Here is a 16,669-nt window from a genome sequence, read left to right as displayed (position 1 = left end):
ATTTATGACTGCTGAAAGTAACCTTGATCGCCTGGCTGAGGTAGGACTTTTCAGGTTTCTCTTTTGTAAAGTTAGTCTTTTCTCCAATTTCATACTTTATACTTTGGAAGAGAGTCATTATGCTTAGCCCAAAGCTAAGGAATGGAGAGTTATGCTTAAGGTAGAGTATCTATATAAGCTATTTGGAATTCTGCATTGGAGATTTGACTGTTCTTCCCCATTTAATCATGTATTCAATTATTTATTTTTATCAATAAGAACTCATGGATTTTTATTTTATACTTTAGGTTATAATAATACTACTTTATTCACTTTGTTGCTTAAGTTGTTCTAGTTATGACCAATCTGAACTCTTTCAGTTGGCTCTTCTGCTACTCTGATATGTCCTGATCCATATAGGTCTGTATTTTTTAGTATTTCCTTTTTTCTGAAAGATGGTCCAGGCTCATCTTATATATTTACTGTCCCAGCCCTAGAATCAGTCATTTTTCCTAGATCCTTTTATTGTAGAATGGTACTAGACACAAAGGTCTGGGTGGGTGGTATGTGCATTGCTGCTGGAGTGTCTTTGCTTCCAGTCTTTTTAGCTGACTAAGCAAAGAGACATATGTGTTTATACTAACCATGTGTGTCAATATTAAGCTAATCATGAATGTATACTGAAGTTTCCTACTCTGATCTATAACCATGTAATATCCTTCTTGCCTCATTCCTTGCTTATTTTTAAATTTCCAATCCAACACTTGAGTTTTAAAATGTAAAAATCAATACTTTTTAAAAAAGATTTATTTATTTTTAGAGAGAGAGTGGGGAGGAAGGGTAGAGAGAGAGGGAGAGAATCTCTAGCAGACTCCCTGTTGAGTGTGTAACCCAATGCTGGGCTCAGTCTCATAACCCTGAGGTCATGACCTGAACCAAAATCAAGATTGGACACTTAACCAACTGAACCACCCAAGGCGTTCCTCAAAGTGTGAAAATTAGTACTTCCAACATCAATAGACTGCCAGACATCTGCTTCCAACAAGATGGAGTAGTCCATTTCTCCCAGGTCCTCACACTGAAAACTAAAACTCTGAATATAACATGACAAACAAGAATAGGAAGATACTGAAAGATGCAACCAGAGATGGACTTACTAGGGACCTTGGGACTTGAGGAATGACATGGTGACTTCTATTTACTACTGCTTCCCATATATTCTGCAGAGTACATTGCAGGAGCCTCCAATCCATAACCACCAATAGAAAGAGACAGAAAAAGCTTCCAGAAAAACTTTGTCTCTCCAGCCAAAGTATGAGGAAAAGGATTGCTAACAACAGAAAACCATTTTGGCAATACCTATTGTGCTCAAGCCAAAATGCAATGGAAAAATTGCAACCACCACCTATGCCCCTTGGTTTCAGTGGGACCAAGTGAAGAACTGATCTTCCACACTCCTACCCTCCAAAAAGCAAGCAGCACTCTGACTCTCCTACTAGGGTTATTTCAGTGTGGTCCATCAGTGGGCTGAGCCTCCACACCTACCTATCAGCAAAGAGATTTAAGACAGGACTAGTTAACACTGAACTGCCTTCACACAGTCTTAGAGTCCAATTTGGGAGCTTAGCCTCCACTTCCACTTGAAATCAATATAACAGAATGTTGCAAATTGGAACTAGTAGGCACTCCACTTTCCCCTGACACCTGGTGTCAGTGAGACCCAGTAGGGTGCTGAATGCCTATATCTATCCTGAAGCAGTAAGATAGAATTGAGGTAGAAGAAAGGCTAGTTGGCGGGGCTAGTTGGCAGTTTTCATCTTCCCACTCTGGTGTCAGTGGAGCACTAAGTCTCTACCCACAACCAGCATCAATGAAATGAAATGAGATGGTGTGAAGAAGGACAGTTAACACTTTACTTCCACCTCTCCTAATGTCAGGGAACCTGCTGAACCTCCAGTCCCATTCACAAGGTGATATGAATGGTCCCACTTTTGGGGGCAAGTATCAGCAGGGCAAAAGGAGAACTGAATTTCTATGCCACCTGTCTACAGTGAAACAATGTGAGTCAGTGTCCATTTTTGCTGGGATATTGTCAACAGGGCCCAATGGAAAGCTGTATATACCTATTTCCATCTCCAGGCCTCATGTCACACCTCAATAGAGGGGTCTTCCTGCTTAAAATAATAATAAGAAGAAGATTAAATAAGATTCAGAGTCCTATAATACTTAAAATATTCACATATAATTGAAAATTACTTATGATCTCAAGAACAAGGAAATCACAAAATGAATGAAAAAGACCAACAACATGCATCAACATCAAGATAAGTCAGATATTGGAATTATCTAACAAAGATTATAGGCTATCATGTAAATGCTTCAATAAGCCATTATGTATTCCTTGAAATAAATGGGGGAAAAATAGAAAATGTAAGCAGAGAACTAGAAATTAAAAAAACAAGTGAAAATTATAGAACTGATGAGCATCTGCGTTTGGCTCAGATCATGATCCAGGGGTCCTAGGATCAAGTCCCATACTGGGCTCCCCGCAGGGAGCTTATTTCTCCCTCTGCCTATGTCTCTGGCTTTCTCTGTCTCTCATGAATAAATGATTTTTTTCAAAAAGTACCCAAATTTTTAAAAGACATAAACTTGCAGATTTAAGAAGCTGAGAAATCGCAAACAGGATAAACACGAAGATTTCCTTGCTGAGACATATCATAATTAAACTTATAAGTAATAAAGATAAAAAAAATCTTGAAAGTAAACAAGGAGAGAGAATATATTACTTACAGAGAAACACCAGTTCCAATGGCAACATGTTTATAATCTGAAACTTGGAGCCAGAACATTGGCATAACATTTTTCAAGTACTGAAAGAACTGTCAGTCACAAATTCACAAATTTTATGTTTACTTTTTTGTTTGATTATATTATTGGACTACTAATTAATCTTTCTATATCCGGAATTGTCATCACACTTCCCCAGCATTCCAGCCACAGTGTCTCCAGAGTGATTTTCTAAAACTGAAACAAACAAGCAATTTTTTCTTATAAAAACACCTGATCTTGTTATGCAAATAAATTTTTCTCTAACTTTAACTTTCCAGTTAAAATCCTTCAATGGGGCAGGGGAGTAGGGGACTCAGTAAAGCAACTAGATCTCAGAGTTGTGAGTTTGAGCCCCATGTTGAGTGTAGAGATTACTTAAAAATAGTATCTTTAAGAAAATCCTTCAATGGATTCCCATCTTCCTTAGGATAAAAATCTCACATTCTGAACCATCTTAGTCTGTTTGCACTGCTATCACAAAATGCTGACTGGGTAGCTCATGAACAAAAATATATTTTTTCCCACAGTTCTGAGGCTGAAAATTCAATTAGGGTGCCAGCATGCTGGGTCACAGATTTGTCGTTGTATCCTCAAGTAGCAGAAGGTGCTAGGGAGCCCTGTGGGGTCTCTTTTACAAAATCACAAATCCCATTCAAGAGGGCTCCACCCTCATGACCTAACCACCTCCCAAAGGTCCTACCTATGAATACCAGTACATCTGAGAATTAGGGTTTTAACATGAATTTTGGGAGGACACAAACATTCAGACCATAGCATTTACTATACACACATGGACCTTTCATGATCTGGCTTCTAACACTCTCCCCAATGTCTTCTTTTCTTATACTCTGGTGAGCACTCTTTATACTGATTGTATGTGGAACTCTTTTCTGGTCTAATCCTTAGCTATTCATTTTCATGCTACCATGATTTTCTCTTTCCTTTGCTTTAAAAATTCACTCATTCATGTTACATATCAGCCTATACTGTACACAGTACACATAGAAATGTTGAAGAGTTAATGGATCTGGGTGTAGCTTTCAACCATGACAGAGGGGGGTTGGAAGATAAGTACTTCAAGTTTCTCACCCATTATTGAGATAACTCTGAGTCATGCTCTACAGACTCACAGAATTCCCATGAACTCCCACAGTAGTTCCCCCAGAGTAATCTGTTCAGTAATGCACCACTATTGGCCTCCTTCCATGCCTCTGTTCTCAATTTCCACTCCACTTCTGAGTTTCCTGGGACTACCTCCCAGATAAACAGTTTGCATTCAAATTCTCTTAGGTTCTGCTTCTAAGGGAACTCAACCTAAGACGATTTCAACAATTTATAGCTTCCTAATAATCCAACTCCTGCAGACACATCACTGTAAAAGTACCAAGGCATGGCACATTATGTCACTCTTCCCAGATCCTAATGTAAACCATATAGGAAAAGGCACAACTTTGAAGAGAAAAATAATTTGTATGAAAATGGCCAATGGATAAAGAGAAGGTAATATAGTGCCATTTGTTTTCCATTAATGATGCTGGAATATATGGCAGATGGTCTATAACAGGTGTGACTATCATTTGAGGAGACTGCTTCCTCAGCTACTCAGAAAACTGCTACTATTATTTCTGAAGCACAGCGTCAGGACTTTATTTCTTTACTTGCAACCTTTCCTTTTACCTTTGTATTTATTTTTCTAAATCACTGACTAGCAGTCAACAGATTTATTCTCTCGCCACCACCCCATCACAAAGAGACACGTGTGTGTGTGTGTGTGTGTGTGTGTGTGTGTTTCCCCAAGACAAAGACACTTTTGTGTGCAACAGTGCTTAAAAAGACAAGCTCATGGTGCGCATGTGCAATGGGTAATACACATTAAAGGTCTCTATGAAATATATTTGTTAAGTTTCTATGTTTATTTTATGAATAAGTTTAGTCAAATTAATAATTTACTAAAGATGTGGATGAAGACTGAAGGAAGCAAATTTTGAAGAAAAAGACAGAAAACTTGCCTTTTTTGCTTTTTGTGTTATAATGAACAAAGGATAATGGCTTTTTTTTCTTTTCTTGCTTGGCTTGAAGGCCCAAAATGCAACCTGTACTCTTATCATAATATGTTCACTTGTGAGGGACACCTGGGTGGTTCAGCATTTGAGCATCTGCTTTCAGCTTAGGGTGTGATCCTGAGGTCCGAGATCAAGTTCCACATCAGGGTCCCTACAGGGAGCCTGCTTCTCCCTTGCCTATGTCTCTGCCCCTCCCTCTGCCTCTCTCTCTCTCTCCCTCTCATGAATAAATAAATAAAATCTTAAAAAAAAATGTTCACTTGTGAGTATTCAAACTTATAAACTGTGGATTTCCCTTAAGTTATTATATTGTTTAGAAGACCTAGGTTTGGACATTTACTTAAAATTTTAAAATTGAGATTTATAAATACCAATAATGTTCCTTTCTCTTGCCATCTCCATTTCAGTTTCTTGAGTTTCTGGAAGGCCTGGTTTCTCCAAAGGAGCAATTTCTGGTAGAAGGTGTGATCCAAGAACAAAAAAATCAAGTATAGCCAATGAATTAAGGACAAGAAGGTTTCCAATCAGGTAGGAACATTTATCTCACATATTCAACCACCTGTTCTGAGGGTTGGATATAATTACTTGGAAAAAGATAGATGTATAACCTACAAGGAAGCTGTTTGCAATTCCCTTGGCAGTTGTAGTGTTTATCAGAGAGTACCTTGGAGGAAAATGAATGCAATAACAGTATGATGCTTTTTTCCATTTTTAGCTCCTTGTTGCCTAGTACATGTAGTGATCTTGGTGACTAGTTTAATCCTAAGAGGTTAGGCATGTGGAACAGCAGATTAATCTCTTTGTTACTTTCTCCTAGGACAAATCATTGACTAGATTGTCTTCATGATCTTCTATTTGCCTATTCAAATTAATGGCCATGATGACATCAAGTAGTCTTTTAAGTGGGGAACAGCTCTAGTCAATGTTGTGAAGAAATCAGCTTGGTTCTTGTTGGGGCACATCTATTTTTGGTCTTGCCAAAAAGTAGTGCACATAGGGAGTTAAAAAGGAGGAAAATGGGGCATAGGAAAGAGGACCTCATTTACCTATGCATGTCAAAATACAACTAATGATTTTATTTTTCATTAGCAAAATTTGAGCTAAAAACGTAAGGCAAAGGAATAATAAAGATGACTCATTATATGGCAAGACAAAAGACAGTAGTGACATCCAAAAATCAAGGGCCTCTCCATTTCACTCACAGTTATATATTCAGTATTTAGCCCACCACTTGATCCTACTCGCTACTCAATATAAGACCGTGGGGAATGACTTATGGATGAATGAATGAAAAAATCTTAACATGTTAGAAAATGTTTATCCTTGAATTTCCTTGTGTATTGACTTTTATATTCTCAGGACCCAGCACTGTACCTGACACATGAAATGTAAGCAATAAAATTTGTGGAAAGAATGGATCAGTCCTCATGATTCTAGGAATAATTATAAGACCAACACAGACCCCATATTTGTGAGGGCCTATGGCAAAAATACCCATGAAATGAAAGCCTACATAGATCTCACACTACTAATAAGGCTGAAGAATTTATCTAGTTAAAATTTTTTTCAAGTATAGTTGACACACAATATTACATTAGTTTCATGTGTACAACATAGTGATTCAACATCTGTATATGTTACCCCATGCTCACTACAAGTGTAGCTCCCATCTGTCACCATACAACACTATTACAATATCATTGACTGTATTCCCTATGCTGGGCTTTTGATTCTTGTGACTTGATCATTCTCTAACTGGAAGTCTATATCTCTCACTCCCTTTCACCCATTTTGTCAGTCCCCTTACCACCTTTTGCATTGGCCATCATCATTCGTTCTCTGTATTTATAGGTCTGATTCTCCTTTTTGTTTGCTTGTTTATTCATTTGGTTTTTTTAGATTCCACATTTGAGTAAAATCATATGATATTTGTCTTAGTCTGATTTGTTTCACTTAACATACTACCCTCTAGGTCCATGCATTTTGTCTCAAATGGCATGATCTCATCCTTTTTGATAATTGTGTAATATTCCTGTGTGTATATGTATGTATACGTGTGTGCCACATCTTTCTTATTCATTCATGGGATACTGATGGGATACTTAGGTTGCTTCCATAACTGGTTATTGTAAATAATGATGCAAGAAACATAGGGTACATAGCTTTTCAAATTAGTGTTTCTGTTTTCTTTAGGTAAGTACCCAGTAGAATTATTGAATCATATGGTATTTCTATTTTTCATTTTTTGGGAAATCTCCATACTGTTTTTCACAGGGGCTGTACCAATTTATATTCCCACCAACAGTGCAGAAGGGTTTCTTTTTCTCCACATCTTCACCAACACTTTTTATTTAGTGTCTTTGATTTTAGCTATTCTGACAGGTGTATGGTGATAGCTCATTGTGGTTTGATTTACATTTCCTTGATAATTATGATGTTGAACATCTTTTCATGCGTCTGTTAGCCATCTGTATGCCTTTGGAAAATGTCTATTTAGTTATCTGCCCATTTTTTTATTGGATTGTTGGTGGTTTTTTTTTTTTTTTCCTTTTTTGGGAGGTTTTTTTTGGGGGGGGTATTGAGTTATATAAGTTCTTTATATATTTTGGATATTAACCCCTTATCAGATATATCATTTGCAAATATCTTCTCCCATTCAGTAGGTGGCCTATTTGTTTTGGTAATGGTTTCCTTTTTTTTTTTTTTTTTAAGATTTTATTTACTTATTCATGAGAGACACAGAAAGAGAGAGGCAGAGACATAGGCAAAGGGAAAGCAGGCTCCATGCAGGGAGCCTGATGTGGGACTGGATCCCCAGACTCCAGGATCACGCCTTGAGCCAAAGGCCTACGTGCTTAACCGGGCAGCCACCCAGGCGTCCCTGGTGATGGTTTCCTTTGCTATGCAAAAGCTTTTTATTGTGATGTAGTTCCAATAGTTTATTTTTGCTTTTGTTCCCTTGCCTTAGAAGACATCTAGAAAAGTGTTGCTGCAGCTATCAGAGAAATTACTGCCTGTGTTCTCTTCTAGAATTCTTATGGTTTCAGGTCTCACATTTAGGTCTCTAATCCAATCTAATCCAACTCAAATTTAATCTGAGTTCGGTTTTGTATATGGCATAAGAAAGAGGTCCAGTTTCATTCCTTTACATATAGCTGTCCTGTTTCCCAGCACCATTTATTGAAGAGACTATCTTTTTCCATTGCATATTCTTGCCTTCTTTGTCAAAGATTAATTAACCAAATAAGTGTGGATTTATTTCTGGGCTTTCTATTCTGTTCCACTGATCTATGTGCCAGTACCATACTGTTTTGATTATTACAGCTTTGTAGAAAATTTATCTAGTTTTAATCATTTACATGTCATCCCATTACATTTAGGCATAGTACCTACATTAGACATACTATTAAATGACTCATATATGGATAGAAAATCCCCTAATAAACTTCTGGGCCATATTATTTACAACACATAATTTCTGGAGCATTTTTATAATGACAAGGTAAGGGCAATTTCAGAATCATTCACTTCTAAAGTTATTTATACTTTTTCCACAGGTATAGCCATAGTACTGCATCAGCTATTTCTCTGTAACCTGCTGTTGCTATCTTTTTTGCATTCCTAAGGGAAAACAAAAACCATTTAATTAAAGAAATGTAAATTTTAGCAAATGCAACTTCCACAAAACCAAACACACACGCACACACACGGACACACACACACACACATGCACACAGTCTCTGTCGCTGTCTCTCTCAGATATGACGATGAAGTAAAATTCTAAAAGAGTATCCTGGAATTCATTGCAAAAAGAGGAAATCCACTCATTATGATTATTTTAGTCTTTTATTAATCAGTGGTATTCTGATGTACTTATTAATAAAAACTAAGTTGCTAGATGGGGAAATAACTTTGTAACATTTTTGTCTTTATATGTATTTATCAATAATGTATGAGATTACTTATCCCTCTCCATTCTTTAATTATATTCTCTTGGGGCAGGAGATTGTAGTTATCAAGGTTTTTAAGACTTTATTTAAATTTAAATAATTAGGGCCACCCTGAGTGGCTCAGTGGTTCAGAGCCTGCCTTTGGCCCAGGGTGTGATCCTGGAGTCCTGGGATCAAGTCTCACATCAGCTCCTGCATGGAGCCTGCTTCTCCCGCTACCTGTGTCTCTGCCTCTCTCTCTCTGTGTCTCTTGTGAATAAATAAATAAAATCTTTAAAAAAAATTTAAATAATTAACATATGACATATTGTTGGTTTCTGAGGTAGAGGTCAGTGATTTGTCAGTCTTATATAATACCCAGTGTTCATTATATCACATGCCCTCCTTGATGTCCATCACCCAGTTACCTCATCACCCCATCTTCCTCCCCTCCAGCAACCCTCAGTTTGTTTCCTATGATTAAGAGTCTCTTATAGTTTGTCTCCCTCTCTGATTTCGTTTTGTTTTATTTTTTCCTCTTTTTCCCTATGATTCTCTATTTTGTTTCTTAAATTCCACATATTAGTAAGATCGTATGGTAATTGTCTTTCTCTGATTGACTTATTTCACTTAGCATTATATTCTCTAGTTCCATCCACGTTGTTGCAAATGGCAAAAGATATTTTATGGCTGAGTAATATTCCATTTTATATATATATAATATTTCATTATATATATATACACACACACACACATATATATATATATATATATATATGTAAAACATCTTTTTTTATACATTCATCTGTTGATGGACATCTAAGCTCTTTCCATAGTTTGGCTAATGTGGACATTGCTGCTATGAGCACTGGGGTGCAGGTGCTCCTTTGGATCACTACATGTTTATTTTTGGGGTAAATACCTAATACTGCAATTGTTAGAACACAGGGTAGCTCTATTTTCCACTTTTTGAAGAACCTCCATACTGTTTTCCAGAAGGCTGCACCAGCTTCCCATCAATAATGTAAGAGGGTTCCCATTTCTCCACATCCTCACCAACATCTGTAGTTTACCGCCTTGTGAATTTTAACCATTCTGACTGGTGTGAGGTGATAACTCATTGTGGTTTTGATTTGTATTTAGCTGATGCCGAGCAATGTGGGGCATTTTTTCATGTGTCTGTTGGTCCTTTGTATGTCTTCCCATTTCTTGATTTGATTATTTGTTCTTTGGGTGTTGAGCTTGATAAGTTCTTTATAGATTTTGGATACTAGCCTTTTATCTGATAAGACATTTGCAGATACCTTCTCCCAATCTGTTGGTTGTCTCTTTGTTTTGTTGACTATTTCCTTTGCTGTGCAAAAGCTTTTCATCTTGATGAAGTCCCAATAGTTCATTTTTGCCTTTGTTTCTCTTGCCTTTGGAGACGTGTCTAGTAAGAAGTTGCTGCGACTGAGGTCAAAGAGGTTGCTGCCTGCGTTTTCCTCTATGATTTTAATGGATTCTTGTCTCACATTTAGGTCTTTCATCCATTTTGAGTCTATTTTTGTGTATAGTGTGAGGAAATGGTCCACTTTTATTCATCAGTTGTTTTTAAAATTCCTAGGCAGCCACAGGACTAGTATCACTTAAATTGTCCCAAAGTAGGAGGTCTCCGTATGGAAAATAAAGTCCTCAACTGAATAGGGAAAACTTTTATAGTTGAAAGATTTCAACTTTTTTTTTTAAAGATTTATTATTCATGAGAGACACAGAGAGAGAGAGAGAGAGAGGCAGAAACAGAGGCAGAAACAAAGACATACGCAAAGGGAGAAGCAGGCTCCCTGTGGGGAACTTGATGTGGGACTCAATCCTGGGCCCCTGAGATCACAACCTGAGCCAAAGGCAGACACTTAACCACTGAGCCACCCAGGAGTCCCTGAAAGATTTCAACTTTACAACCTTAATGAATAAATACATATGTGGGTCAAAGTAGACTTCCTTCTCTATAATTAATGACTAGAGGTTATCTTTGGTATATAGGAGATTCTAATTTTAAAAATACTATTATATAATACCTAATACATACAAAAGAACATATTCAAATATATTGTTATGAGATATAATAGCAAAATAAACTACATACACACCACTAAAACTAAGAACTAGAATCCAAACTGCTGAATCATTGTGCCTCACCCTCATCCCACTTTCCTGCTTTCACCAAAGAAATAACTGTTCTTGTTTTTATGTTCAGCATTCATTTAATTTTTATGTATGTTTTTAAACTATATACGTGATTTTGCTTATCATTGACTTTTATAATTTCATATTTTATGTAGTCTCCTCTGCTTGCTTTTTTTCACTCACCATTATGTTTCTAAGGTTCAGCCATGTTGTGTTAGTGCTCATTAATTTTACTACTGTATAATATTGCATTGTAAATAGAAGAAAATATGCTTATTGTTTACTCTGTTGGTGGTATTTGGGTTGTTTTGGACATATTATGAACAGCACTTACATGAACATTTATTTTAATGTTTCCTGGTACATGTGTGCAAAATGTGTTTTAACCATATGTAACAAAAATTGGAACTGGTGAATTCAGGTAATCCTCCTCCTCCTGGAGACTAGTGTAGTTAAAAGTCTACAATGGTAGGTCTATTTGTGCTAATTTCTCTTACTAACACCATAATCTTCTTATCAGTTATATCACTTTCCATTTGAGGTTTTGGGTTTTTCCCTAATGATATTTTTTTTCTTTTGTTCTTTATCAAATGTCTGTGAATCTGATAAAGTCTCCTGTGTATTAGAATAAAATCAAGATTCGTAAGAATGAAAATATGTTCTTAAGAAATTTATAAATTCCTACTTGCATTCAAATTGGGGAAAATCAGCCTGAAATTTATAAACAGAACAACAAAACAAAAAGCTAAGAAACACTCACACTCAGGAATACAAAACAGTTGCACGTATTTAGCCTATAAGAAGTCTATAATGAAACAACAGGATGTGGGACGCCTGGGTGGCTCAGCGGTTGAGCACCTGCCTTCAGCTCAGGGCCTGATCCCGGGATCTGGGATCAAGTTCTACATCAGGCTCTCCCTCTACCTGTGTCTCTGCCTCTTTCTCTCTGTTCTCTCATGAATAAATGAATCTTTAAAAAAAAAAAAAGAAAAGAAAAGAAAGAAAGAAACAACAGGATAAAGACTACATGTCCAAACCAAAATACAACCTTATAAATCATGTTTCCAGTCAGGTCATGTAACAGTGGGGCAATTTAATAAATAAATTAAAACAATTCTTCTTTTCAACAATTTCCTAAGTCAACATTTGGAATAATGGAAAACTTATCTTTAACTCAAAGAAACCTGGACAGTTAGGAGTTAAAGTAAATGTGTTGTCCTACTGGCCTACACCTGGCTAAAAATAGTAGTAAGACTTGAGAACACCCATGGACACTGAACACACTATCTAAATATAGCTTTTTCTATCTCCAAAAGCTTTTAGAAATATGCTATCTTTTGTGAAAACTTAGCTTTGTAAAGGGCACGTGGACACTAGGTCAGTGACTTTTAGGCTTAGAAAAGCTTTTAAGTATTTTCTTAGTTTGGGAACCCATATTTTGAAGTCATTAAAACTGAATCCCACCCCCCAAAAAAACAGAATCCCAAGAAATTCAAAAGTTTGCCCAGCATCAAATGGTAAGCAAGTAATAATAATGGCACTCAAACCTCTGCCTTCTAAATCCATTGAACATGGATGACATGTAAAATAGTAGCTTTCAGTACCTGCTTATTTTCATTGCCCTCAACAACGCATTCCTTCTATGCCTTGCCTTTCTTGCTTCTTTAATAGGGGTGATAACTAACTGCAAAATTTAGTTATAACTACATTTTAAATTTTTTGGTATTTTATAATTCATTTTGAACTGCTATTTCTAGTTTAAAAATGTGTAAGGACATTTTCTTTCCTTCTTAAAATGCCTCTGCCTACATTTATGATTTTTTACTGTTGAACTATTAAATAGCAGTAAATACAGAAACACATTCTAGTAGAGGAGATGTATTAGGAGTAACATGGTGAAATGTAGAGTTGACATAACTTAAAGGTAGATGGGGAGAGAAGGAAGGACAAAAATGTGATCTGTTTGGAAAAAATTAACGGCAAGTTAATTTTTGGCTATTGGTTATACTTAATACAATATAGCATAACTTAATTTAAATTCCAGGTTAACCTCTGTTGTTTGCAGTGCTACAGATTAGGGAGTAAATGAAACAAGATTTTTTTATGTTCCACCATTTTGTATTAATTTCCTAAAGATTTCTCCAAGACTTTAAAAAAAAAAATCTTTGAATTATTTTCCCTGTTTCTTTGCACTTTACCAAGCTGATAAATGGAATTCAGCTATTATTGTTAACCCTGTCTCATAATTTTAAAAGCACTAGAGATTGCGTGTGTGTGCACAAACACACATAGAAACACATTTCCTATCAAATACTGTGCTGCCTTTGCAGACAATGAAATAAAGTTCTCAATCAAAAAATTATTGGGACGCCTGGGTGGCTCAGCGGTTGAGTGTCTGCCTTCAGCTGAGTGCGTGATCCCGGAGTCCCAGGATCGAGTCCTACATCGGGCTCCCTGCATGGAGCCTGCTTCTCCCTCTGCCAATGTCTCTGCCTCTCTCTCTGTGTGTCTCTCATGAATAAACAAAATCAAATAAAAAAAACTATTATTGTCATTTAGATGAAAATCAAATATGATAGTAGGGTCAGTCATTAGTAGGTTTAAAAGCCATCCTAGGTGATTTATATGTGCAGCAGGATTGATAGGTCTTACTTTAGATAAGGCCCTTAGATAGAAGTATAACCAAGCAGGCCTCTAATTTCATATATGAGATCTGGTTTTTTTTTTTTTTGAGTACAGTTAATATACAATGTTACATTAGTTTCAGGTGTACAACATAGTGATTCATTATCTCTACACATTATGCTGTGCTCACCACAAGTATAGCTACCATCTGTCACCATATAACACTATTACAAAATTGTTGACTACATTCCCTGTGCTGTGCCTTTTATTCCTGTGACTTATTCATTCTATAAGTGGAAGCCTGTATCTCCTACTCCCCTTCACCCATTTTGCCCACCCACCCCTATAACTTTCAGTTTGTTCTTTGTATTTATAGGTCTGATTCTACCTTATGTTTGCTTGTTAATTCACTTTGTTTTTCAGATTCCACATGAGTGAAATCATATGGTAGTTGTCTTCTGAGACGTGTTTTATTTAGAGTTCTTTGGCAAATGCTTCTATGTGTTTTTATACTCTTAAGCTATGCTATAAAAATATCAAAGGTTGGTGTGAATTAATGAAGTGATATGCAAAAATGAAAGCCTAGAATTTAGGAGATGCATGTGGTCAAATAAGTTTGGTGGACACAGACATTATGGAAATTAGATAAAGACATTAACAATTCAGAGTGCTGAAATAAAAATCTTCTAGTTTTATGTCAGTACAAATCCTAATTTGTACCACAAAGGTAATGAACTCAAAAAATTTTTTTAAAATATTTACTTTGTACCCTACACCATACTTATAACCCGTTTCTGAAATTTGAAGGACAAATAAGAAAAATAGAAACCTCCATCCTTTAGTAGTTTATACTTTGGTCAATGGAATCTCTCTATTTTGAGATCTTTTAATTTCTCAGTTTATTATATTTCATCATATAAGTGGTTTTCTATTTATTAAAATCAATGTTTATTGCTTTAAGTGTTTCTTAAATGTTCCTTCTAATGAGATTGAGTCATAACAATTTCCAATACTGATAATAGAGTTGATAACAGAGATGCTTAATATTGATAGCAAAGTGATTTTGGGTTTTGGTTTTTGTTTTTTAAAATTTTATTTATTTATTCATGAGAGACACAGAGAAAGACATAGGCAGAGGGAGAAGCAGGCTCCACGCAGGGAGCCCGATGTGGGACTGGATCCCGGGACTCCAGGATCACACCCTGGGCCAAAGGCAGGCGCCAAAACCCCTGAGCCATCCAGGGATCCCGCAAAGTGATTTTGATAAGCTAAGAAATGTCGTGAGGTTTTTCAGAATAACAATTTGTCTCCTAGACAAAAAAGCACTTATTATTTGTCTTCTCACCTTACAAAAAGCTTCTTATAATAGTGATTTTACCACATTTTAAAATTCATATTTTAACATAGCTTGCTTTGTATTATCTCATTTTAAAACTATTATTTATATAGCTACTATATATTATGTAAATATTTATATATTTTTTCAGTAGCTAGTTAATGCATTTTTAATTTGTTAAGATATTTCTTTAATTTGTGTTGCTATTCAGCATTCCTTTTTCTCTCTGGCACCTATCCTACTGACTTCAAAAAGTCTAAAAAATCTGAAAATCCCATATAAAGTGATGTATGGAAAATCTTAAAATATAATGATGGTAGAGAAAAAGAGTATTAAACATTGTCCTGAAAATCATTCCATTAATAGAGAGATTAATCAGTAATTCTAACATTCAGACATATAATAAACATGAAAAACATTATAATACTGAATGATATTTTCCCCTTTTTTCATTTTTTAAAAAGATTTTATTTATTTGAGAGAGAGAACATGAGGGAAGGAGAGCAGACTCCCTGCTGAACAGAGAGCCCCAGTCCCAGGACCCCAGGATCACTACCTGAGCAGAAGGCAGATGCTTAATTGACTGAGCCACTCAGGTGCCCCTGAACAATGAGATTTTCAATAAAGGAAGATATTAAATACTATATAGAAAACTCATAACTGCAAAGCAGATAATTGGCAATGATGATACATATATTAAAATACATGAAAACATAATCATAGCAACTGTTTTTCTTTTGGGCTGAAAAGAGGCATATTGGAGTTGCATAAGCACTATTTCAATTGGGATAGATATTTAGACATTATGCAAAAAATACTTGATTGCAGAAGAGCAGATATTAGCAGGTGTGTGAATGTGTGTTTTCAGTGAATGCATTTTCATTCATTCAGAAAAGAATGCCAGATTTACTTTAAATGTGACATTGTGAAATGTTAAAGTGCCGTTTTAGACTTATGCTGCTGCTGCCTTGCCTTTCCTTTAGCATTCACCAAAAAATGCCATCTTATCATCCATCCAAGTTAGAGATCTAGAAGCAATCCCAGAATTCTTACTGAAGGGCACTCTACCTTCATGCTCCCCACTCAATTAGTCACAAAGTCCCGGCCCTCCTATACCAGACAGCTCTCTCCACTGTATGCTTGCTCTTTCACTCTCTAGGCCCAACAGAACTCTCTGAGATTGAACAACATAGCAGTTGATGAATTGTACAAATATTGGTATTGGAAAAATTATTTAACCAAGTTTATATCTCAGTTTTGGAGATTTTTTTTTCATATTTTGAAATCATTTTTGTTTTAGATATCAATTTAGTAAGTCCTTTTCAAACTCCTAGTTCCTGGTGAGTGTGCTTTTACTATCACAAGGCTGAACAGCCCTGAGACGTCTAAAGATGAGGACCATCACCTGGATGAGTAGACCAGATCTATGGGAGTTGGAATGCAAAATGTTTCTAAAACAAATCTAGAAATCAAGGAAGAAATGGTGATGTCAATTATTTTCCATCTCAGATGATAATATTAAAAAACCAGGTACTGTAGGGATGTCAATAAACTATCATCCTATGTCTTAAAACAGTATATGAACTGCTTCCATACTTTAAAAGAAATATTGCTGACAATCAGCTACTTTTATTTATTTATTTTTAAAGATTTTATTTATTTATTCATGTCAGAAACACAGAGAGATAGGCAGAGACACAGGCAGAGGGAGAAGCAGGCTCCATGCAGGGAGCCCGATG

At 36.0% G+C, this 16,669-nt stretch overlaps 1 protein-coding gene and 1 long non-coding RNA gene across 7 annotated transcripts in view; one reads left to right on the top strand and one right to left on the bottom strand.

The window, feature by feature from the left end:
* Positions 1–16,669, bottom strand: part of LOC144300463 (uncharacterized) — a 445,593-nt gene that overhangs the window by 362,137 nt on the left and 66,787 nt on the right. The gene's annotated exons all lie outside the window — the stretch shown is intronic.
* The window catches only part of PKIA (cAMP-dependent protein kinase inhibitor alpha), a 96,246-nt gene that overhangs the window by 59,439 nt on the left and 20,138 nt on the right, over positions 1–16,669 (top strand). For 2 of the 3 annotated variants that reach the window (XM_077876492.1, XM_077876493.1), the window contains exon 2: positions 5,282–5,402. The exons of the other annotated variant lie outside the window; for it this stretch is intronic. The gene's annotated coding sequence lies outside the window, so the exon portion shown is untranslated. The remainder of the gene's footprint in view (positions 1–5,281; positions 5,403–16,669) is intronic. 3 annotated transcript variants of the gene reach the window in all.

Source organism: Canis aureus, chromosome 28 (genome assembly GCF_053574225.1).
Source record: "Canis aureus isolate CA01 chromosome 28, VMU_Caureus_v.1.0, whole genome shotgun sequence".
NCBI lineage: Eukaryota > Metazoa > Chordata > Mammalia > Carnivora > Canidae > Canis > Canis aureus.
Note: the sequence above shows the minus strand (reverse complement) of the source record. Positions and strands in the feature narration are given on the sequence as shown.